Raw genomic sequence first — 23,674 nt, 5'->3', positions numbered from 1 at the left:
GGCCTCCTCCGTTATGGAGGGGCACATCCAGAAGCTGCGCAGCGCCGGATATATGTCCAGCGACATCGCGCACCGGCTCCCCGACGAGGAGAGCTCATCCCCACCCCCAGGCCCCACGAGAGGGTAGTATTTCTTCCCCATTTCCTCCGCGGACTGGGCTTCCCACTCCATCCCTTTGTCCGGGGCTCATGTTCTACTACGGCCTGGATTTCCATGATCTGGCCCCGAATTTTATCCTCAATATCTTGGTGTTTATCGTCGTGTGTGAGGCCTTCCTTTGCATCCAGCCCCACTTCGGCTTGTGGCTCAAGACCTTCAGTATCAAGCCGAAGGTGGTAAGGGGCAGCCAAGCGGAGTGCAGAGGCGCCATGGTGGGCAAGATGCTGAACGTTACTTGGCTTGAGGGCACTTTCGTGGAAACCATTAAGGGGTGGCAATCGGGGTGGTTCTACATCACCGAGCCGCGTGACCCTGAATGGGCAGCGGCCCCTGAATTAAAATCTGGCATCCCCATACGGCTCACCTCCTGGAAAGAGAGCGGCCGGACATGGGGTGATTCGGAGGAGCTGACCGGACTCCAAGCCTGCATCAAAAAGCTAGTGAACAAGAAGCTCAAGCTTGTCAACGTAGTCCATGTCATGCTTATCCGCCGGATTCTCCCGTGCCAACGACGGGGCTTCAGTATGTGGGAGTTCAATTCAGCGCAGCACAGACTTTGAGCGGGCTCTTCGACACTACGTACGAAGATGTCTGGAGGGTGCTGTTTAAATGTGCCGAGGCCCCCGCATCCGCTACCGAAGATCACGGATTCAGCTCGCAGCGTCCGGCTAGCGAGGTAAGCGATTTTGCCCTTTACGGGACACTTGTTTTCCATTGTTTGACTCTATGCGGGATCTAAACTCCCTCTCCTTTGACAGGACTGGCTGAAGAAGGCTGAACAGACTATCTGTCCGGCCCCAATGCCAGAGGACCCAGCGGACGCCCGCTTAACGGGGCTGCTGGCTCCGGCACCCCATGTGGTGCCGGAGAAGAAGGCCAAGAAGAAGGCCACGGGCACTCCGAAGAGTTCCCGTTTTCAGGTGTCATCGGACGATGACTCCAAGGCAGACTCCTCCCACAAAGGTGAGGAGGAGAAGAAGAAGGCCTCTCCCCCAGCGGGGGGAGGGAAGAAAAGGAAGGCTTCCCCAACGAGGGAGGCCGAAGGGTCCAAGAAGGGAAAGAATCTTCCCCCGGAATGCTCCGCCAACGCCAGTGATGACGACGAGGATTGGCCTCCAAGGGCCAAGCCCCTGGCGAGATCGTAAGTATCCGGACTCCCGAATAACTTCATGGTTTTTCTTTTCGCCACATAGTGTCTTTCTAATGCCGCATACAACCCTGCATTCCGCCCAAGGATGATTTTCCCACTTCGTCGAGCGGGTCCTTGGGTGCGTCGGATATGGATTCCCTTCCGACCGCCTCCACCCCCCGTGATGCGGACAATGCCAAGGTGGGATCCCAGGAAGGGACCCGCCAGGAGGGGGAGGCCCCGGAGGTGCTGCAGGGCAACCTCCCGGACTTTGCGCCGGACTCTGCACCGGTACCTGAAGTGGCTCCGGAGTCCGACGGGCGGCCCCTTCGTAAGAAGGGAAAGACCGCGATGCCAGCGGCCTCCGTCCAACCGGAGGCGACGGATAGCTTGCTGGAGGCGCTCAACGGCGCCTCCATCGAAGAGGAACACTGCACCTTCATGAGTGCGGTGATTCAGAAGGTTCAGCTCGCCAAGAGCGGGCTGACCGAAGCCTGCAGCAGCCTTCTAACAGGCTTTGAGGTAAGAATTTTGATATATGTATAATAGTACCGCATAGACAGTAGCCCCTGATGCTCGGTTCGGTATTCAGAAAGAAAAGTCGGACTGAGGATCTAAAAAGATATACGCAGGAGTCATGAAATATGTCAATATGGGGTTGCAGGCTGTGCTGCTGACCTCTGCCGCACTGACTGCGGAGGTCAATATTTTGAAGCAAAGCCTCGAGCGGTCCGAGAACGAGCTCGGCCGTGCCAAGAAGCAGCTCGAGGACAAGGAAGGTGAATAACGCCGTATTAAGATTGTACCTTACAGAAAAGGATTTGGTTGCAAGAAAATTGACATGGATAACATGGGTATTGCAGGTGCCACGACCGAGGTGGCGACCCTGAAGGAGGTGGTGTCCGTGGCCAAACGTAATGCGGCCGCGTAGCGCACCGAGCGAGAGAAGCAGGATGCGCGGGTGGTGGAGGTACAGCAAGAGCTCCAGGATCTCGTGGAAAAATATGAGAGCCTGGAGCGTGACTCAAAGACTCGAGAGTCTAAGCTTGCATCGGCTCTTGAGAGTGCCAAAGCCGCTAAGGCCGAAGCCTACAAGGCCCTCCAAGAAATCGAGGCGTTGAAGAAAATAGCAGCGGGTAAGGCATTTTTCATGCAAAGTAAGCATGTGAGTGTGAATTACCTATCACTTACCCAAATTAGGAGCTCTCTAGGAGCGTTCGTAGATCTTCCTCGCAGCGTGTTCGATGCTGCCGCTTTCTACCGGGCCGAGGAGGGGAGCTCGACGGAGAAGGTCTTCTGGTCTCAGTATGCTGAGGCCGGACATCCGGTGCCCCTTAGCGACCAGCTGAAGCAGCTGGTCGAGCTCCACAAGGTGGCCGAACAGGCCATGAGGGGCCTCATAGTTCGGCTGTGGCCTAAGGAGGCTGTGCCTGGGAGCTACTTCGGCCTGGTGCGGCGGCTGGTGGATGCGTGTCCATGGGTTGAAGTCATCAAGCACTCCGCCTGTATTGAAGGTGCCTGTCGGGCTCTTGCCCGTGCAAAGGTGCACTGGGGCAAGATGGATGCTGAGAAGCTTGTAACGGACCCACCACCAAAGGGCAAGGAGCATCGCACGCCCGAGATGTATTATAAGAGTGTGCTGAAGGGCGCCCGCACTATTGCGGGTGAGTGCTCCAAAGATGTAATATTTGAGTAGACTCGCATTTTGTTATCCTGTGCGCTAAAAACTTTGTTCATATGCGCTAAGCAATGCTTGTTAATTTAAAATATTACCTTCTGTGCGGCCGTTTATCAAATCTAAGAGATGGCAAGTCGTCGGCTTCGGCCCCCATGCCACGAGTGCTGGGGTGTTCGGGATAAATTTGAGCACTCTTGTTCCCATTTTTGGGTCCATCTAGGGAGGCGCTCAACACAACGAACAAGGCAACCGGACTTATAATGCTTGAACACTCTCACTTAGCCATAGAATTCTATAATTTTAAATTTCGGCGAAGCCCCTAGTGTTCGGAAGGCCGAATTTGGGGCGCTATCCACGCCTGGGCCGGACAAAGCCGGTTCCTCGCTCTAAGTGGCATAAGTCTTTAGGGACTCGAAAAAGCCTCTCGAACAGCGACCGGCTCTCGCCTCATCATGATGGTCAGTTTTAGCTTTCTCCACTGAGGCGCTCGCCTAGCTCAATTGGGGCGCAATCGCAGTGGTTCTCCCAGTGCTACCTTAGCCGATACAACGGAACATAAGGTACCAAAACATGGGAGCCGGGCAAACCAAACTATTGACCCAAGACATGATTCAGAACCGATGCATATAATGCTATAAGTTCGGGGTGCCGCACTTGTGAAAGTGTTCAGACTTATCGCACCATGATGCGAGAAACATAAGCCCCTGGTGTATTTAGCCGTACCAAAGTGTACGGATGCAACATGTCATGAATGAACATATGTATAAGAAAGGAATGCAATTGTAAGCAAAAAGGTGCATTGTTTATTCAAGAAATACTGCTGTGAATGCAGGACGATACAAATGGTGCGATAAGCAAGGGATGGGACTATTAAACATGTCCCCCTCCAGGGGTAGGCTGCGGAATGGTGTATAAAACAGATTTAATGCTCATAATGGAGACCACCTGGATATTCGTCATAGCCTTTCTCCTTCCTTGGTTGTTGCATCGTGAGTTCAGCAGGTCTACTGCCGGACAGGGCCTCTGATGAACGGGGTCCTGTGGGTAAAAAAAAGAAAAGAAAAAAGAACGACACACTTGAGAGCCCCTGGTGTGGTTAAGCCGCATTCTGGGCCTATCGTGGTCGTGCCCCTCCCCCTATGCCCATGGTATCTCCAGGGCGTAATGATGTATGCGAAGGACCCGTCTTGAAATTTTGTAGGGGCTGGGGTTGGGGCTGCATTGCTACGCGTGCTTAGAACGTGCCAGGTGGTCTTGTTGTAGGTTACTCCGGGCGCGTTTAGCCATGTCCGGTCGCTTGACGGCCGGACTCGAGAATTGCCTTAAGAGGCTGCACTGTACTTCTGCCGCGAGAGCCGCTGTATGTTCCTTCGTTCGGAGAGAGCGTTCAGTGTTTCCGTTGACCGTGATGACTCCTCAAGGGCCTAGAATCTTGAGATTAAGGTATGCGTAGTGCGGTACCACATTGAACTTTGCAAACGCGGTGCGTCCGAGCAGAGCATGATAGCCGCTGCAGAACGGAACTATGTCGAAGATTAACTCTTTGCTTCGGAAGTTATCCGGGGGTCCGAATACCACTTCCAGTGTAATTGAGCCTGTACAATTGGCCTCTACACCTGGTATGACGCCTTTAAAGGTCATCTTTGTAGGTTTAATCCTTGAGGGGTCTATGCCCATTTTGCGCATTGTATCCTGATAAAGTAGGTTCAGGTTGCTGCCACCGTCCATCAGGACTCTGGTGAGGTGAAATCCATCAATGATTGGGTCTAAAACCAATGCAGCAAATCCGCCATGGCGGATGCTGGTGGGGTGGTCCCTTCGGTCAAAAGTGATTGGGCAGGAGGACCATGGATTGAACTTCGGGGCAACTGGCTCCATCGCGTATTCATCCCTGAGTGCACGCTTCCGCTCCCTTTTGGGTATGTGGGTTGCATATATCATGTTCACCGTCCGCACTTGTGGGGGGAAACCCTTCTGTCCTCTATTGTTCGGCGGTCGGGTCTCTTCCTCGTCATCTCTATGCAGCCCCTTGTCGTTGTTTTCGGCAATTAACTTGCCTGCCTGCTTGAATACCCAACAGTCCCTGTTGGTGTGGTTAGCTGCTTTTCGGGGGTGCCGTGTATCTGGCACGAGCGGTCGAGTATTCGGTCCAAATTGGACGGACCCGGAGTAGTTCTTTTGAATGCCTTTTTCTGTTGACCAGGTTTAGAGCCTCTGAATCCGGCATTGACTGCCGTATCCTCATAATTGTCGCTGTTAATGCGGTGTTTGTTTTTGTTGCGACGCGGCCTGCCATTGCGGTCCTTGATATCCGGACTGCTAGAATTTTTACTGAGGTTGTTGCTGCGTGCTAGCCAGCTGTCCTCACCCGCGCAGAAGCGGGTCATGAGTGATGTGAGGGCTGCCATGGATTTCGGCTTTTCCTGTCCAAGGTGCCGGGAAAGCCACTCGTCGCGGATGTTATGTTTGAAAGCCGCGAGGGCCTCCGCATCCGGGCAATCGACGATTTGTTTTTTCTTGGTTAAGAACCGTGTCCAGAATTGTCTGGCCGATTCGTCTGGCTGCTGAATTATATGGCTTAGGTCGTCAGCGTCTGGTGCTCGCATATACGTGCCTTGGAAGTTATCGAGGAATGCAGCTTCCAGGTCTTCCCAACTCCCAATTGACTCTGCTGGCAAGCTGTTAAGCCAATGCCAGGCTGGTCCTTTAAGCTTGAGTGGGAGATATTTGATGGCGTCGAGATCATCACCGCGGGCCATGTGGATATGAAGGAGATAGTCCTCGATCCAAACCGCGGGGTCTGTTGTGCCATCATAAGTTCAATGTTCATGGGTTTAAACCCTTCGGGATTTGATGATCCATTACTTCATATGTGAAGCATAGTGGGAGTGCGGCGCCTCTGTATTGGGCGATATCACGACGGAGTTCAAAAGAGCTTTGTATATTTTGTTCGGCCTGGCCGGAATTACTGTGTCCGGCGCGACGGTTGTCGTCGCATATCATGGGGCGCCCACGCAATCCATAGACCGATCTTGATTGTCTTGCCTTATCCTCCAATATATCTCGCAAGTCCGGAGCATTCCCCTGTGGCCTTGTGCTTTTCGAGCGATGCGGGGGTACGGTTCTGGTGGAGGGCCTAGAGGCCTCTCTGTCGCAGCCACGGGGTGGTCGGTCAGCCGTATTGTCTGCTGGTGATGCAGGTTCATATGCCTCCTCCTCTAATTGGGGGAGCAACTTGCATTTAGGGTAGCTTTTGGAGGGGCGGTCGAGCTCATGCTCTTCGGCCGCAAGGACTTCAGTCCATCTGTCGGCTAGCAGATCTTGATCAGCTCTAAGCTGCTGCTGCTTTTTCTTGAGGCTGTTTGCCGTGGCCATAAGCCTGCGTTTAAAATGCTCTTGTTCGATGGGATCCTCAGGCACGACGAATTCGTCGTCGTCGAGGCTTGCCTCGTCTCCGGAGGGAGGCATGTAATCCTCTACTTCTTCGTCTGCTGCTTTCTCATGAGGGCTGGCGTCTCCGTCCTCCTGCGCTGAATCTTGCTGGAGGGGGTTGTCTTCGGCACTGTCTGGGGTGTTATTATCTCTGGTGCTGGAATCTCCATTCTTGCTGTGGCGGGATTTAGAGTAGCGCCGCTGACGCCGGCGCTTGGGATGTTTCTTGGAGGGGTCATCCTCCGCTGTTCCTTCGCCATTCCCATCCTTTGGGATATCCACCATGTATATGTCGTATGATGAGGTGGCTTTCCACTGCCCAGTAGGCGCTGGTTCTTGGTCGTCTCCGGCATCATCGTCCATACCGTTGATGTCTTCAGAGTCGAAGTCTAGCATGTCAGTTAGATGGTCGACAGTGGCTACTAAGTGGGTGGTGGGTGGGCTTTGAATTTCTTCGTCGTTCGCATCCCAACCATCCTGACCGCAGTCCGGCCAGGGCTCTCCTGATAACGAGAGATACTTTAGCGAACTCAAGATGTCGCCGAAAGGTGAGTGTTGAAAGATGTCCGCAGCAGTGAACTCCATGACCGGCGCCCAATCGGATTCGATTGGAGGGGGCGCGGGAGGTTCGGAGTTCGACGAGGAGTCCGGCACCTCGGAGTCACGAGCTTCATGAGGGACAAGGTCAGTGTTCGGCTCTATCGCTGTAGAGGTTGCAGCCCCCGAGGTGGTGTCTAGCTACTCGTCCTCGATCTACGCAGCCGGCTCCGAATTGAAGATCGGAGCAGACTCGTGTGCGGCCTCCAGGTTACTGTCCGGCTGCAGAGCTAAGTCATGCCCGTCGTGACAGTGCGGCGCGCTCGGCTGTGGCTTGAATCCATCGAAGATCAAGTCCCCGCGGATGTCAGCCGTGAAGTTCAAACTTCCAAATCTGACCTGACGGCCAGGGGCGTAGCTTTCGATCTGCTCTAGATGGCCAAGCGAATTGGCTAGCAGTGCAAAGCCGTCGAATACGAAGATCTGTCTGGGGAGGAAGATCTCACCCTGGACTGCATCGTTGTTGATGATCGAAGAAGCCATCGAGCCTATCGATGACGACACAGAGGAACTCTTAATGAAAGCACCAATGTCGGTGTCAAAACCGGCGGATCTCGGGTAGGGGGTCCCGAACTGTGCGTCTAGGCAGATGGTAAAAGGAGACAAGGGACACGATGTTTTACCTAGGTTCGGGCCCTCTTGATGGAGGTAAAACCCTATGTCCTGCTTGATTGATATTGATGATGTGGGTATTACAAGAGTAGATCTACCACGAGATCAAGGAGGCTAAACCCTAGAAGCTAGCCTATGGTATGATTGTTGTTCGTCCTACGGACTAAAGCCATCCGGTTTATATAGACACCGGAGAGGGCTAGGGTTACACAGAGTCGGTTACAATGGTAGGAGATCTACATATCCGTATCGCCAAGCTTGCCTTCCACGTCAAGGAATGTCCCATCCGGACATGGGACGAAGTCTTCAATCTTGTAACTTCATAGTCTTGGAGTCCGGCCGATGATGATAGTTCGGCTATCCGGACACCCCCTAGTCCAGGACTCCCTCACCTGTGTTCGGCTCCATCGCTGGTGAGGGTACGGCCTGCGGGGCGGGGTCCATCCCTCCGTCCTCAAGCGAAGCAACTTGCCCCGGATTTAGATCTGAGCCTTCTTCCGGGGTGATATCCCGAGCAACGTCTGACAGCAGGTCTAAGCCGTGCTCATCGTGACTGTTCGGCGCTCCTGGTGCTGGCCCGAATCCGTCAAAGATCAAGTCTCCGCGGATATCAGCCGTGTAGTTCAGGTTTCCGAACCTGATTTGATGGCTAGGGGCATAGCTATCGATCTGCTCCAGGTGGCCGAGCGAATTGGCCCGCAACGCGAAGCCGCCGAACACAAAGATCTGTCCGGGGAGGAAAGTACCACCCTGTACAGCGTCGTTGATGATGATTGAAGGAGCCATCAAGCCTGAAAGCGACAACACAGAGGAACTCTCAATGAAAGCACCAATGTCGGTGTCAAAACCGGCGGATCTCGGGTAGGGGGTCCCGATCTGTGCGTCAAGGCTGATGGTAACATGAAGCCAGGGACAGAAATGTTTACCCAGGTTCGGGCCCTCTCGATGGAGGTAAAACCCTACTTCGTGCTTGATTAATATTGATGATATGGGTAGTACAAGAGTAGATCTACCACGAGATTGTAGAGGCTAAACCCTAAGAGCTAGCCTATGATGGTATGAATGTAATTGTGATTGGCCTTCTAAGGACCAACCTCTCTGGTTTATATAGACACCGGAGAGGGCTAGGGTTTACATGGAGTCGGTTACAAGGAAGGAAATATAATATCCGGATCGCCAAGCTTGCCTTCCATGCCAAGGAAAGTCCCATCCGGACACAGGCCGAAGTGTTGAGTCTTGTATCTTCATGCTTCAATAGTCCGGACGTTGTACACAGTCCGGCTGTCCGGATACCCCCTAATCCAGGACTCCCTCAGCAAGCATCTCGGAGTTGGAATATACACCTTGATAAGCTGATCAAAGCATACCGTTTTATACGGACTTGCGGTGAAGCCTGTATTTACAATAAAGTAAGTGGGAGCACTACAACCTTTCTGATAAGTATATGTGAGTGACATATTGTTGATCAGAAATGATGTAGAATTTTTCTGGGAAGCATAAAGGAGTATTTGAAATGAGTTCTTTAAAAGAAAGACCTCAGTAAAGCTACTTACATATTGAGCACCAAGATCTATTGAGATATATCAAGACGCTTAGTAAGATTTTCAATGAGAACATACCTTGACAAGATTTTGAAGTAGTTCAAAATGGAATAGTCAAAGAAAGAGTTCTTGCCTGTGTTGCAAAGGTGTGAAATTGAGTAAGACTCAAATCCCGACCACGGCAGAAAATAGAAAGAGAATGAAAAGTCATTCCCTATCCTCAGACATAGGTTCTATTAAGTATGCTATGCTGTGTACCAGACCTATTGTATACCTTGCTCTGAGTTTAGCAAGGTAGTACAATTTTGATCTAAGAGTAGATCACTGGACAGTGGTCAAGAATATCCTTAGTAAGGACTAAGGAAATATTTCTTGATTATGGACGTGATAAAAGAGCCCATCGTAAAGAGTTACATCGGTGCAAGCTTTTACACCAATCCAGATGACTCTAAGTCTCAATCTGGATACATACTGAAAGTGGGAGCAATTAGCTAGAGTAGCTCCGTGTAGAGCATTTTAGACATAGAATATTTGCAAAATACATACGGCTCTAAATGTGACAGACCCATTGACTAAACTTCTCTCACGAGCAAAACAAGATCACACCTTAGTACTATTTTGGGTTTTAATCACATAAAAATGTGAACTAGATTATTGACTCTAGTAAAACCCTTTGGGTGTTGGTTACATGACGATGTGAACTATGAGTGTTAACCATATACAGATATGAATATTGGTGTTAAATCACATGGCAATGTGAACTAGATTATTGACTCTAGTGCAAGTGGGAGACTGAAGGAAATATGCCCTAGAGGCAATAATAAAGTTATTATTTATTTCCTCATATCATGATAAATGTTTATTATTCATGCTAGAATTGTATTAACCGGAAGCATAATACATGTGTGAATACATAGACAAACATCGTGTCACTAGTATGCCTCTACTTGACTAGCTCGTTGATCAAAGATGGTTGTGTTTCCTAGCCATAGACATGAGTTGTCATTTGATTAACAGGATCACATCATTAGGAGAATAATGTGATTGACATGACTCATTCCCTTAGCTTAGCACTTGATCGTTTAGTATGTTGTTATTGCTTTCTTCATGACTTATACATGTTCCTACAACTATGAGATTATGCAACTCCCGTTTACCAGAGGAACACTTTGTGTGCTACCAAACATCACAACGTAACTGGGTAATTATAAAGGAGCTCTACAGGTGTCTCCAAAGGTACATGTTGAGTTGGCGTATTTCGAGATTAGGTTTTGTCACTCCGATTGTCGGAGAGGTATCTCTGGGGCCTCTTAGTAATGCACATCACTACAAGACTTGCAAGCAATGTAGCTAATGAGTTAGTTACCGAATGATGCATTACGTAATGAGTAAAGAGATTTGCCGTTAACGAGATTGAACTAGGTATTGGATACCGACGATCGAATCTCGGGCAATTAACATACCGATGACAAAGGGAACAACGTATGTTGTTATGCGGTTTGACCGATAAAGATCTTCATAGAATATGTGGGAGCCAATATGAGCATCCAGGTTCCGCTATTGGTTATTGACCAGAGACATGTCTCGGTCATGTGTACATTGTTATCGAACCCATAGGGTCCGCACGCTTAAGGTTTCGATGACAGTTATATTATGAGTTTATGAGTTTTGATGTACCGAAGGTTGTTCGGAGTCCTGGATACGATCACGTACATGACGAGGAGCCTCAAAATGGTTGAGACATAAAGATCGATATATTGGACCACTATATTCTGACACCAAAAGTGTTCCGGGTAGTTTCGGAGAAAACCGGAGTGCCGGAGGGGTTACCGGAACCCCTCGAGGGAGTATTGGACCTTAGTGGGCTTTAGGGAAGAGAGAGGGCAGCAGCCCAGGAGGTGGTGCGCCCCCTCCCATGAGGGGTCCGAATTGGACTAGGGGAGGGTGGCGCACCCCCTTTCCTTCTCCTCTTTCCTTCTCTTTCCTTCCCCCTTCCCTCTTCCTAGTTGGACTAGGAAAGGGGAGTCCTACTCCTACTAGGAGGAGGACTTCCCCCTCCTTGGCACGCCCCCAAAGGGCTGGCCAGCCTGCCCCCCTTGCTCCTTTATATATGGCGGCAGGGGGAACCTCTAGACACAACAACAGATCATTGATCTCTTAGCCGTGTGCAGTGCCCCCTCCACCATAGTCCTCCTCGATAATATTGTAGCGGTGCTTAGGTGAAGCCCTGCAATGGTAGAACATCAAGATCGTCACCATGCCGTCGTGCTGACGAAACTCTTCCCCAACATTCTGCTGGATCGGAGTACGGGGAACGTCATTGAGCTGAACGTGTGCTAGAACTCGGAGGTGCCGTAGTTTCGGTGCTTGAGCGGTCGGGCCATGAAGACGTACGACTACATCAACCGCGTTGTTCTAACGCTTCCGCTTTCGGTCTATGAGGGTACGTGGACAACACTCTCCCCTCTCGTTGCTATGCATCACCATGATCTTACGTGTACGTGGACAACACTCTCCCCTCTCGTTCCCCAACACTCCCCCTTGGCGCGCCCTCCTCCTAGGTTGGCCGCCTCCCCCTTGCTCCTCTATATACAGGGTCAGGGGGGCTCCCCAAGACACACAAGTTGATCATTGATCTTTAGCCGTGTGCGGTGCCCCCCTCCACCATAATCCACCTCGGTCATATCGTTGCGGTGCTTAGGCAAAGCCCTGCGTTGGTAGCTTCATCAACACCGTCATCACACCGTCGTACTGACGGAACTCTCCCTCAAAGCTCTACTGGATCGTGAGTTCGTGGGACATCACCGAGTTGAATGTGTGAAGATCGCGGAGGTGTCATACATTCAGTACTAGGATCGGTCGATCGTGAAGACGTACGACTACATCAACCGCGTTGTCATAATGCTTCCGCTTACGGTCTACGAGGGTACACGGACGATGCTCTTCCCTCTCATTGCTATTTATTACCATGATCTTGCGTGTGCGTAGGATTTTTTTTGAAATTACTACGTTCCCCAACAGTGGCATCCGAGCCAGGTTTATGCGTAGATGTTATATGCACAAGTAGAACACAAGTGAGTTGTGGGCGATACTAGTCATACTGCTTACCAGCATGTCATACTTTGATTCGGCGGTATTGTTGGATGAAGCAGCCTGGACCAACATTATGCGTACGCTTACGCAAGACTGGTTCTACCGACGTGCTTCGCACACAGGTGGCTGGCGGGTGTCAGTTTCTCCAACTTTAGTTGAATCGAGTGTGGCCACGCCTGGTCCTTGTGAAGGTTAAAACAACACATACTTGACGAAATATCGTTATGGTTTTGATGCGTAGGTAAGAACGGTTCTTGCTTAGCCCGTAGCAGCCACGTAAAACTTGCAACAACAAAGTAGATGACATCTAACTTGTTTTTGTGGGGCATATTGTGATGTGATATGGTCAAGACATGATGCTATATTTTATTGTATGAGATGATCATGTTTTGTAACAAAGTTATCAGCAACTGGCAGGAGCCATATGGTTGCGCTTTATTGTATGCAATGCAATCGCCCTGTAATTGTTTTTTACTTTATCACTAAGCAGTAGTGATAGTCGTAGAAACAATAGTTGGCGAGATGACAACGATGCTACGATGGAGATCAAGGTGTCGCGCCGGTGACGATGGTGATCATGACGGTGCTTTGGAGATGGAGATCAAAGGCACAAGATGATGATGGCCATATCATATACTTATATTGATTGCATGTGATGTTTATCTTTTATGCATCTGATTTTGCTTAGGTCAACGGTAGCATTATAAGATCATCTCTCACTAAATTTCAAGGTATAAGTGTTCTCCCTGAGTATGCACCATTGTGAAAGTTCATCGTGCCGAGACACCACGTGATGATCGGGTGTAATAAGCTCTACGTTCACATACAACGGGTGCAAGCCAGTCTTGCACACGCAGAATACTCGGGTTAAACTTGACAAGCCTAGCATATGCAGATATGGCCTCAGAACACTGAGACCGAAAGGTCGAGCGTGAATCATATAGTAGCTATGATCAACATAGTGATGTTCACCGTTGAAAACTACTCCGTCTCACGTGATGATCGGACATGGTTTAGTTGATATGGATCACGTGATCACTTAGATGATTAGAGGGATGTTTATCTAAGTGGGAGTTCTTAAGTAATTTGATTAATTGAACTTTAATTTATCATGAACTTAGTCCTGATAGTATTTTGCAAATTATGGTGTACATCAATAGCTCGCGTTATAGCTTCCCTATGTTTTTTATATGTTCCTAGAGAAAACTAAGTTGAAAGATGTTAGTAGCAAAGATGTGGACTAGGTCCGTGATCTGAGGTGTATCCTCATTGCTGCACAGAAGAATTATGTCCTTGATGCACCGCTAGGTGACAGACCTATTGCAGGAGCAGATGAAAACGTTATGAACATTTGGCTAGCTCAATATGATGAATACTTGATAGTTTTGTGCACCATGCTTTATGGCTTAGAACCGGGACTTCAAAAACGTTTTGAAATGTCACGGAGCATATGAGATGTTCCAAGAGATGAAATTGGTATTTCAGACTCATGCCCGTGTCAAGAGGTATGAGACCTATGACAAGTACTTTGCCTAAAAGATGGAGGAGATTTGCTCAACTAGTGAGCATGTACTCAGAATGTCTGGATACTACAATCGCTTGAATGAAGTGGGAGTTAAGATTCTAGATAAGATAGTGATTGACAGAGTTCTCTAGTCACCATCACCAAGTTACTGGAACTTCGTGATGCTATAGTATGCAAGGGATGACGAAAATGATTCCCGAGCTCTTTGTGATGCTAAAATCGATGAAGGTAGAAATCAAGAAAGAGCATCAAGTGTTCATGATTGACAAGGCCACTAGTTTCAAGAAAAGGGCAAAGGGAAAGAAAGGAAACTTCAAGTAGAATGGCAAGCAAGTTGTCACTCTCGTGAAGAAGCCCAAAGCTGGACCAAAGCCTGAAACTGAGTGCTTCTACTGCAAAGGAAATGGTCAGTGGAAGCGGAAATGCCCTAAATATTTGGTGGATAAGAAGGATGACAAAGTGAACAAAGGTATATTTGATATACATGTTATTGATGTGTACCTTACTAGTGGTCATAGTAACCCCTGGGTATTTGATACTTGTTCGGCTGCTAAGATTAGTAACTCGAAATGGGAGTTGCAGAATAGATAGAAACTAGTTGAGGGTGAAGTGACGATGTAAGTTGGAAGTGGTTCCAAGATTCATATGATCATCGTCGCACACCCCCTATACTTTCGGGATTAGTGTTGAACCTAAATAAATGTTATTTGGCGTTTGCTTTGAGCATGAATATGATTTGATCATGTTTATTGCAATACGATTATTCATTTAAAGTCAGAGAATAATTGTTTTTCTGTTTACATGAATAAAACCTTTGATGGTCATACACCCAATGAAAATAGTTTGTTGGATCTCGATCGTAGTGATACACATATTCATAATATTGGTGCCAAAAGATGCAAAGTTGATAATGATAGTGCAACTTATTTGTGGCACTGCCGTTTGGGTCATATCAGTGTAAAGCGCATGAAGAAACTCCATAAAGATGGACTTTTGGACTTGATTATGAATCATTTGATGCTTGCAAACCGTGCCTTATGGGCAACATGACTAAAACTCCGTTCTCCGGAACAACGGAATGAGCTAGTGACTTATCGGAAATAATACATACCGATGTATGCGGTCCAATGAGTGATGATGCTCGTGGCGAGTATCATTATTTTCTGACCTTCAGAGATGATTTGAGAAGGTATGGGTATATCTATTTAATGAAACACAAGACTGAAACATTTGAAAAGTTTAAAGAATTTCGGAGTGCAGTGGAAAATCATCGTAACAAGAAAATAAAGTTTCTATGATCTGATCGTGGAGGAGAAATTTGAGTTACGAGTTTGGTCTTCATTTGAAACAATGTGGAATAGTTTCACAGCTCATGCCACCTGGAACACCACAAAGTAATGGTGTGTATGAATGTCATAACCGCACTTTATTGGATATGATGCGATCTATGATGTGTCTTACCGATTTGCCAATATAGTTTTCGGGGTTATGCATTAGAGACAGCTACATTCACTTTAAATAGGGCACCATCAAAGTCCGTTGAGACGACGCCTTATGAACTGTGGTTTGGCAAGAAACCAAAGTTGTCGTTTCTTAAAGTTTGGGGTTGCGATGCTTATATGAAAAAGCTTCAACCTGATAAGCTCGAACCCAAGTCGGAGATGCATCTTCATAGAATACCCAAAGGAAACTGTTGGGTACACCTTCTATCACAGATCTGAAGGCAAGATCGTTGCTAAGAATGGATCCTTTATAGAGAAGGAGTTTCTCTCGAAAGAAGTGAGTGGGAGGAAAGTAGAGCTTGATAAGGTAATTTGTACCTTCTCCTGAATTGGAAAGTAGTTCATCACAGAAATCAGTTCCAGTGATTCCTACACCAATTAGTGAGGAAGCTAATGATGATGATCATGAAACTTCATATCAAGTTACTACAGAACCTCGTAGGTCTTCCAGAGTACATTCCGCACCAGAGTGGTACGGTAATCCTATTCTGGAAGTCATGTTACTAGACCATGATGAACCTACAAACTATGAGGAAGCAATGATGAGCCCAGATTCTGCGAAATGGCTTGAGGCCATGAAATCTGAGAATGGATCCATGTATGAGAACAAAGAGTGGAATTTGGTGGACTTACCCGATGATCGGCAAGCCATATTAAATAAATGGATCTTCAAGAGGAAGACGGACAATGATGGTAGTGTTACTATCTACAAAGCTTGACTTGTCGTAAAAGGTTTTAGACAAGTTCAAGGTGTTGACTACAATGAGATTTTTTCAACTGTAGCGATGCTTAAATCCGCCCGAATCATGTTAGCAGTTGCCATATTTTATGAAATCTGGCAAATGGATGTCAAAACTACATTCCTTAAATGGATGTCTCTTAAAGAAGAGTTGTATATGATGCAACTAGAAGGTTTTGTTGATCCTAAAGGTACTAACAAGGTGTGCAAACACCAACGATCCATCTATGGAATGGTGCAAGCATCTTGGAGTTGGAATACACGCTTTGATGAGTTGATCAAAGCATATGGTTTTATACAGACTTTTGGAGAATCCTGTATTTACAATAAAGTGAGTGGGAGCTCTGTAGCATTTCTGATAAGTATATGTGAATGACATATTGTTGATCAGAAATAATGTAGAATTTTCTGAAAAGCATAAAGGAGTGTTTGAAAGGAGTTTTCCAAAGAAAAACCTCGGTGAAGCTGCTTACACATTGAGCATCAAGATCTATAGAGATAGACCAAGGCGCTTGATAAGATTTTTCAATGAGTACATACCTTGATAAACATTTTGAAGTAGTTCAAAATGGAACAGTCAAAGAAGGAGTTCTTGCCTGCGTTGCAAGGTATGAAGTTGAGTAAGACTCAAAACCCGACCATGGCAGAAAATAGAAAGAGAATGAAAAGTCATTCCCTATGCCTCAGTTATAGGTTCTATAAAGTATGCTATGTTGTGTACCAGACCTATTGTGTACCTCACCAGGAGTTTGGCAAGAGGGTACAATAGTGATCTAGGAGTAGATCACTGGACAACGGTCAAAATTATCCTTAGTGGAATAAGGAAATATTTCTCGATTATGGAGGTGATAAAGCGTTTGTCGTAAAGAGTTACATGTTGGAAATATGCCCTAGAGGCAATAATAAAAGGATTATTATTATATTTCCTTGTTCATGATAATTGTCTTTTATTCATGCTATAATTGTATTATCCGGAAATCGAAATACACGTGTGAATACTTAGACCAAATACGTCCCTAGTAAGCCTCTAGTTGACTAGCTCGTTGGTCAACAGATAGTCATGGTTTCCTGACTATGGACATTAGATGTCGTTGACAACGGGATCACATCATTAGGAGAATGATGTGATGGACAAGACCCAATCCTAAGCATAGCACAAGATCGTGTAGTTCAATTTGCTAGAGCTTTTCCAATGTCAAGTATCTCTTCCTTAGACCATGAGATCGTGTAACTCCCGGATACCGTAGGAGTGCTTTGGGTGTACCAAACGTCACAACGTAACTGGGTGACTGTAAAGGTGCACTACAAGTATCTCCAAAAGTGTCTGTTGGGTTGACATGGATCGAGACTGGGATTTGTCACTCCGTATGATGGAGAGGTATCTCTGGGCCCACTCGGTAATGCATCATCATAATGAGCTCAAAGTGACCAAGTGTTTGGTCACGGGATCATGCATTACGGTACGAGTAAAGTGACTTGCCGGTAACGAGACGGAACGAGTATTGGGATACCGACGATCGAGTCTCGGGCATGTAACGTACCGATTGACAAAGGGAATTGTATACGGGGTTGATTGAATCCTCGACATCGTGGTTCATCTGATGAGATCATCGAGGAGCATGTGGGAGCCAACATGGGTATCCAGATCCCGCTGTTGGTTATTGACCGGAGAGCCATCTCGGTCATGTCTGCATGTCTCCCGAACCCGTAGGGTCTACACACTTAAGGTTCGGTGACGCTAGGGTTATTAGGTAGACTTGTATCTGATTACCGAATGATGTTCGGAGTCCCGGATGAGATCCCGGACGTCACGAGGAGTTTCGGAATGGTCCGGAGGTGAAGATTTATATATGGGAACTTGTCATATGGACACCGGAAAGTTTCGGGGGCATATCGGTATTGTACCGGGGCCACCGAAGGGGTTCCGGGGGTCCACCGGGAGGGGACACCCCTCTCGGAGGGCCTCATGGGCCGCAAGGGGCAGGGAACCAGCCCCTGGAGGGCTAGGCGCGCCCCCCTTGGGCCCATGCGCCTAGGGGCGGGGGGGGGGGACCCTAGTGGGGGCGCCCCCCTTGCTTGGGGGGCAAGCCCCCCTCCCTGGCCGCCGCCCCCCTCTAGATCTCATCTAGAGGGGGCCTGCCCCCTTCCCCCTTCTCCTATAAATAGAGGGGTGAGGGGAGGTCTGAAAACCTGATCCAAGGCGCAGCCCCTCCCCTCCCCAACACCTCTCCTCCTCCGTTGAGTGCTTGGCGAAGCCCTGTCGGAGTACTGCCTCTCCACCATCATCATGCCGTCGTGCTGCTGCTGGAGCCTTCTTCCTCAACCTCTCCTTCCCCCTTGCTGGATCAAGAAGGAGGAGACGTCGTCCGCTCCGTACATGTGTTGAACGCGGAGGTGATGTCCGTTCAGCAGTTGGTCATCGGTGATTTGGATCACGACGAGTACGACTCCATCATCCCCGTTCCCTTGAACGCTTCCGCACGCGATCTACAAGTGGTATGTAGATGCAATCTCTCTCCCATGACTTGTTGCTTAGATGAACTCATAGATGGATCTTGGTGAAACCGTAGGAAAAATTTTAATTTTCTACAACGTTCCCTAACATTATATCGATGCAAGCTTTGACACCGATCTGGATGACTCTAATTCTCGATCTAGATACATATTGAAAGTGGTTGCTATTAGCTAGAGTAGCTTCATGCAGAGCATTATAGACATAGATATTTGCAAAATACACATACGGATCTGAATATGGCAGACCCGTTGACTAAACTTCTCTCACAAGCAAAACATGATCACACCTTAGTACTCTTTGGGTGTTAATCACATGGCGATGTGAACTAGATTACTGATTCTAGTAAACACTTTGAGTGTTGGTCACATGGCGATGTGAACCATGGGTGTTAATCACATGGTGATGTGAACTATTGGTGTTAAATCACATAGCGATGTGAACTAGATTATTGACTCTAGTGCATGTGGGAGACTGAAGGAAATATGCCCCAGAGGAAATAATAAAGTTATTATTTATTTCCTTATTTCATGATAAATGTTTATTATTCATGCTAGATTTGTATTAACCAGAAACTTAGTACATGTGTGAATACATAGACAAACAGAGTGTCACTAGTATGCCTCTACTTGACTAGCTCGTTGAATCAAAGATGGTTATGTTTCCTAGCCATAGACATGAGTTGTCATTTGATTAACGGGGTCACATCATTGGAGAATGATGTGATTGACTTGACCCATTCCGTTAGCTTGGCACTTGATCGTTTAGTATATTGATATTGCTTTCTTCATGACTTATACATGTTCCTATGACTATGAGATTATGCAACTCCCGAATACCAGAGGAACACTTTGTGTGCTACCAAATGTCACAACATAACTGGGTGATTATAAAGGTGCTCTACAGGTGTCTCCGATGGTACTTGTTGAGTTGGCATAGATCGAGATTAGGATTTGTCACTCCGATTGTCGGAGAGGTATCTCTGGGCCCTCTCTGTAATGCACATCACTATAAGCCTTGCAAGCAATGTGGCTAATCAGTTAGTTGTGGGATGATGCATTACGGAACGAGTAAAGAGACTTGCCGGTAACGAGATTGAACTAGGTATGGTGATACCGACGATCGAATCTCGGGCAAGTAACATACCGATGACAAAGGGAACAACGTATGTTGTTATGCGGTTCGACCGATAAAGATCTTCGTAGAATATGTAGGAGCTAATATGAGCATCCAGGTTCCTCTATTGGTTATTGACCGGAGATGTGTCTTGGTCATGTCTACATAGTTCTCGAACCCGTAGGGTCCGCACGCTTAACATTCGGTGACGACCGGTATTATGAGTTTATGTGTTTTGATGTACCAAAGGTTGTTCGGAGTCCCAGATGAGATCACGGACATGACGAGGAGTCCCGAAATGGTCGAAACATAAAGATTGATATATTGGAAGGTTATATTCGGGCACCGGAAGGATTTCGAGGGTCACCGGATAAATACCAGAGTACCGGGAGGTTACCGAAACCCCCCGAGGAGTATATGGCCTTAATGGGCTTTAGGGGAGAGAGAGAGGGGCTGTCTAGGGTTGGGTCACGCGCCCCCAAGCCTAGTCCGAATTGGACTAGGGGGGAGGGGCGACGCCCCCTCCTTCCTTCTCCTCCTCTCCTTCCCTTCCCTCTTCTCCTACTCCTACTAGGAAAGGGGAGTCCTACTCCCGGTGGAAGTAGGACTCCCCTCTTGGCGCGCCCTCCTCCTAGGCCGGACGCCTCCCCCCTTGCTCATTTACATACGTGGGTAGGGGGGCACCCCAAGACACACAAGTTGATCATTGATCTTTAGCCATGTGCGGTTCCCCCTCCACCATAATCCACCTCGGTCATATAGTTGTGGTGCTTAGGCGAAGCCCTGCGTCGGTAGCTTCATCAACACCGTCATCACATCGTCATGCTGATGTAACTCTCCCTTGAAGCTCTACTGGATCGTGAGTTCGTGGGACGTCACCGAGCTGAAAGTGTGCAGATCGCGGAGGTGACGTACGTTCGGTACTAGGATCGGTCGATCGTGAAGACACATGACTACATCAACCGCGTTGTCATAACTCTTCCGCTTACGGTCTATGAGGGTACGTGGACGACACTCTCCCCTCTCGTTGCTATGCATTACCATGATCTTGCGTGTGCATAGGATTTTTTTTTAAATTACTATGTTCCCCAACAACAACGTGCCTAGGATGGAGATCATGCGCAGGTGACCTTCTCCTGCTCCAGTTTATGCACTTTTTTCAAAGGGATAATTAGATTTATACCCCTAGTTGTGTCCCACTCGTCTGCTTTACCCCTAATTCCCAAAAGTCACCGGTTCTGTCCAAGTCACTTTACTCCTCTTCTGCTTTTGCCCTTTGACTGTTTGACCGTCAGTGTGATAACTTCATAACTAATTCATACTAAATCAAAAAAATGCAAATAAGATACCAAAATGTTCAGAAAAATATCACCTATATGTCAGTGTCATTTACATTCATGAAAAAAGTGTTGGAAAGTGCCCATCCGAGTTTTATCTCTTATGCTACCACCATGAATAGTAAAATCTAAAAAAGTTCAAAAAATTTGGTGCCAAAAAATGACAAATGTTTTAAGTGCCTGCCAAGTTTCATCAGGGAATAACATTCGTGGGTGTTGCGGCAAAAAAACAATCAGCACTCCAAAATAGATTATTTTTTTGCCACGACTTCCAGAATGTCGTTCCCCAATGAAACTTGGCAGACACTTAGGACATTTTTCGTTCTTTGCCACCATATTTTTTTGAATTTTTTTGAATTTTTAGAGTTTACTATTCATGGTGGTATCAAAAGAGCTAAAACTTAGATGTGCACTTTTGAACACTATTTTCATGAATGCAAATGACACTGACATATAGGTGATGTTTTTCTGAACATTTTGGTATCTTATTTGCATTTTTCTGCTTTAGTATGAATTAGTTATGAAGTTTTCAAACTGACGGTCAAATGGTCAAAGGGCAAAAGCATAAGAGGAGCAAAGTGACTTGGACAGAACCAGTGACTTTTGAGAATTAGGAGTAAAACAGACGAGTGAGACACAACTTGGGGCATAAATCTAATTATCCCTTTTTCAAAACCCTAATAAATATTATGATTTGATTTTTGTACAGTTCTTGTCATTTGGAAGAGTTTGCTTGATATTTGGTGGTCTTCAATTGTGGATGGGGAAAAGACTAACGTTCGCAGATTATTGTTAGATGATTTGATGACCAGTTTTAGTTTTAGTATTCATTTGTGTATTGTTTGTGAATTGGTGACATGCCTCTTGGTTAATTCTTTTTGCATGATCAAAAGAATGTTAGTTTGCGAAACAATCATTCACGTGGCTTTGCTTCTACCGACGACTGTACAACACCGAATCCAAGTGTTTGTGCCATCGGCTTGAAGTTAAACTTCTTTGGGGATTGCAGGGGGCTTGTTCAGGGAAACGGCTTCAGCGAGGTAATGTTCCAAGGGTCTTGTTTGTCGATTTTGAGCCCATCATCTGGTTCTAAAATCAATGCCTACCACAGTTATGTTGTTGATATAGTCTGACATTAATATTTGGATAGTGTGTTCATAAATTGGTATACCATGAATCAATGGAGTAGAGGGAGTTCTCTGAGACAAGGGAGGATTTGGGTGCATTGGAGAAGTACTATGCGGTGGTTGGAGCTGAGGGCAAAGATGACGAGATCATAGTTGTCACTCAAAGGTTTCATTGACTTAATCATCTATTTGATTCATTTACTTCCATTTTCACCCATAGCAACGCACAGGTAATTGCCTAGTCAAACGAAAAACACACACATGCATAGAGAGAACTTTGGGCATCATAGGTGGACCAAACAGTGACCTGGAACCGGCGGCAGAGGCACAAACAAAGAAAGGCCGACTAAAATGGGCCGGTTGTGCCGGGTCGCCACTGAGCCCTTGAGTGAGCATGTCGATGGCCTTCTTCTCCTGCACCATCTCTCCCACAGGGACAAAGCATTTTTGTTCAACTTGCTTTTTCTCATCTTTCAAAATTTTTGTTCGAGTTGCTACTGACAGCCTTCCCTCCCTGATTATATCTAAATTGCTTCTAAGGACTTCCTGATTTTCAGAATTGACACCGAAGTGGACTTAGTAGCTGAGATGGGTTGGTACAGTGAAAACAAAAGGGGTGTTGGTTTTGGTGCTGGTGGAGACCTAGATGATGATGTTTTAGAGAGGGTAGCACGGAAAAACTGAGGAGTGAGGAGAATGGAAAAGAAAACATCTCCCTGGGTAGTATGTCCTTGGCTCGGATTGACGAGGTTAATAGGAGAAATGATGCTATGAAATTAAGCATTGAGCTTGCTATAGAGAAAGGTAAAATGAAATCTAGTCTAATGTTCTTCTCAAAAGGGTTCAGTCTTTAGAGGAAGAGAATATTAGGCAATCTGCCCTATGGGCTTTGCAAGAGAAAAACTGCTTGAATTAGAGCTGATAAGAAAAAGCTTGAAATTGAATTTCTTAATCCAAGAAGCTACTGTAAACTCTTGTTCAAGAAACTGCTAGGAGGGAGCAAATGGAAATTGAGATGCTAAGTTACTCGATGATGAATCTAGAGTTTATGGGGAAGAAAGAAGATGGTGGGGATTTTGGGAAATCTCTTGAGTCTACTGATTACAATGGTAGTCAAGAATCAGTGGAGAACTTTGGGGAGAGATTACACAAATTCATGGAGTTTTTGTTGAAAACATAGATCAAGCTAACAAGAATTATGCTCTCAGAAGATGCCTTAGGCATAAGGGCAAGGAGATGTTAGGGTGGAAGATTTGGCTAAGAGTAAAGCAGAAGCTCGGGACAACTATGGTATGATATCTAATCCCTCCTCCTCCTCCGATCCTCCTCTGGTTCTTCCTTACTTCACATGACTACATGTGTAGGAATTGACGTTTGATTTATTGATATGGTTGAATCTAATTTGGATATGATCCACAAAATGGAATGTAATAGAAAATATTTCTTCATGCAGAATAGTATGAATAAATCTAAGAAAAATACCATGAATCATAGCTCACCAAGTCCTATTGACACCGGTGATGCTGATTTAAATGAGTTGCATTTAGATGATGAACATTCTGATGCAAATTTGGC

The sequence above is a fragment of the Triticum aestivum genome, chromosome 1B, assembly GCF_018294505.1.
Source record: "Triticum aestivum cultivar Chinese Spring chromosome 1B, IWGSC CS RefSeq v2.1, whole genome shotgun sequence".
Classification (NCBI taxonomy): Eukaryota; Viridiplantae; Streptophyta; class Magnoliopsida; order Poales; family Poaceae; genus Triticum; species Triticum aestivum.
This window is presented reverse-complemented; position numbering follows the sequence as displayed.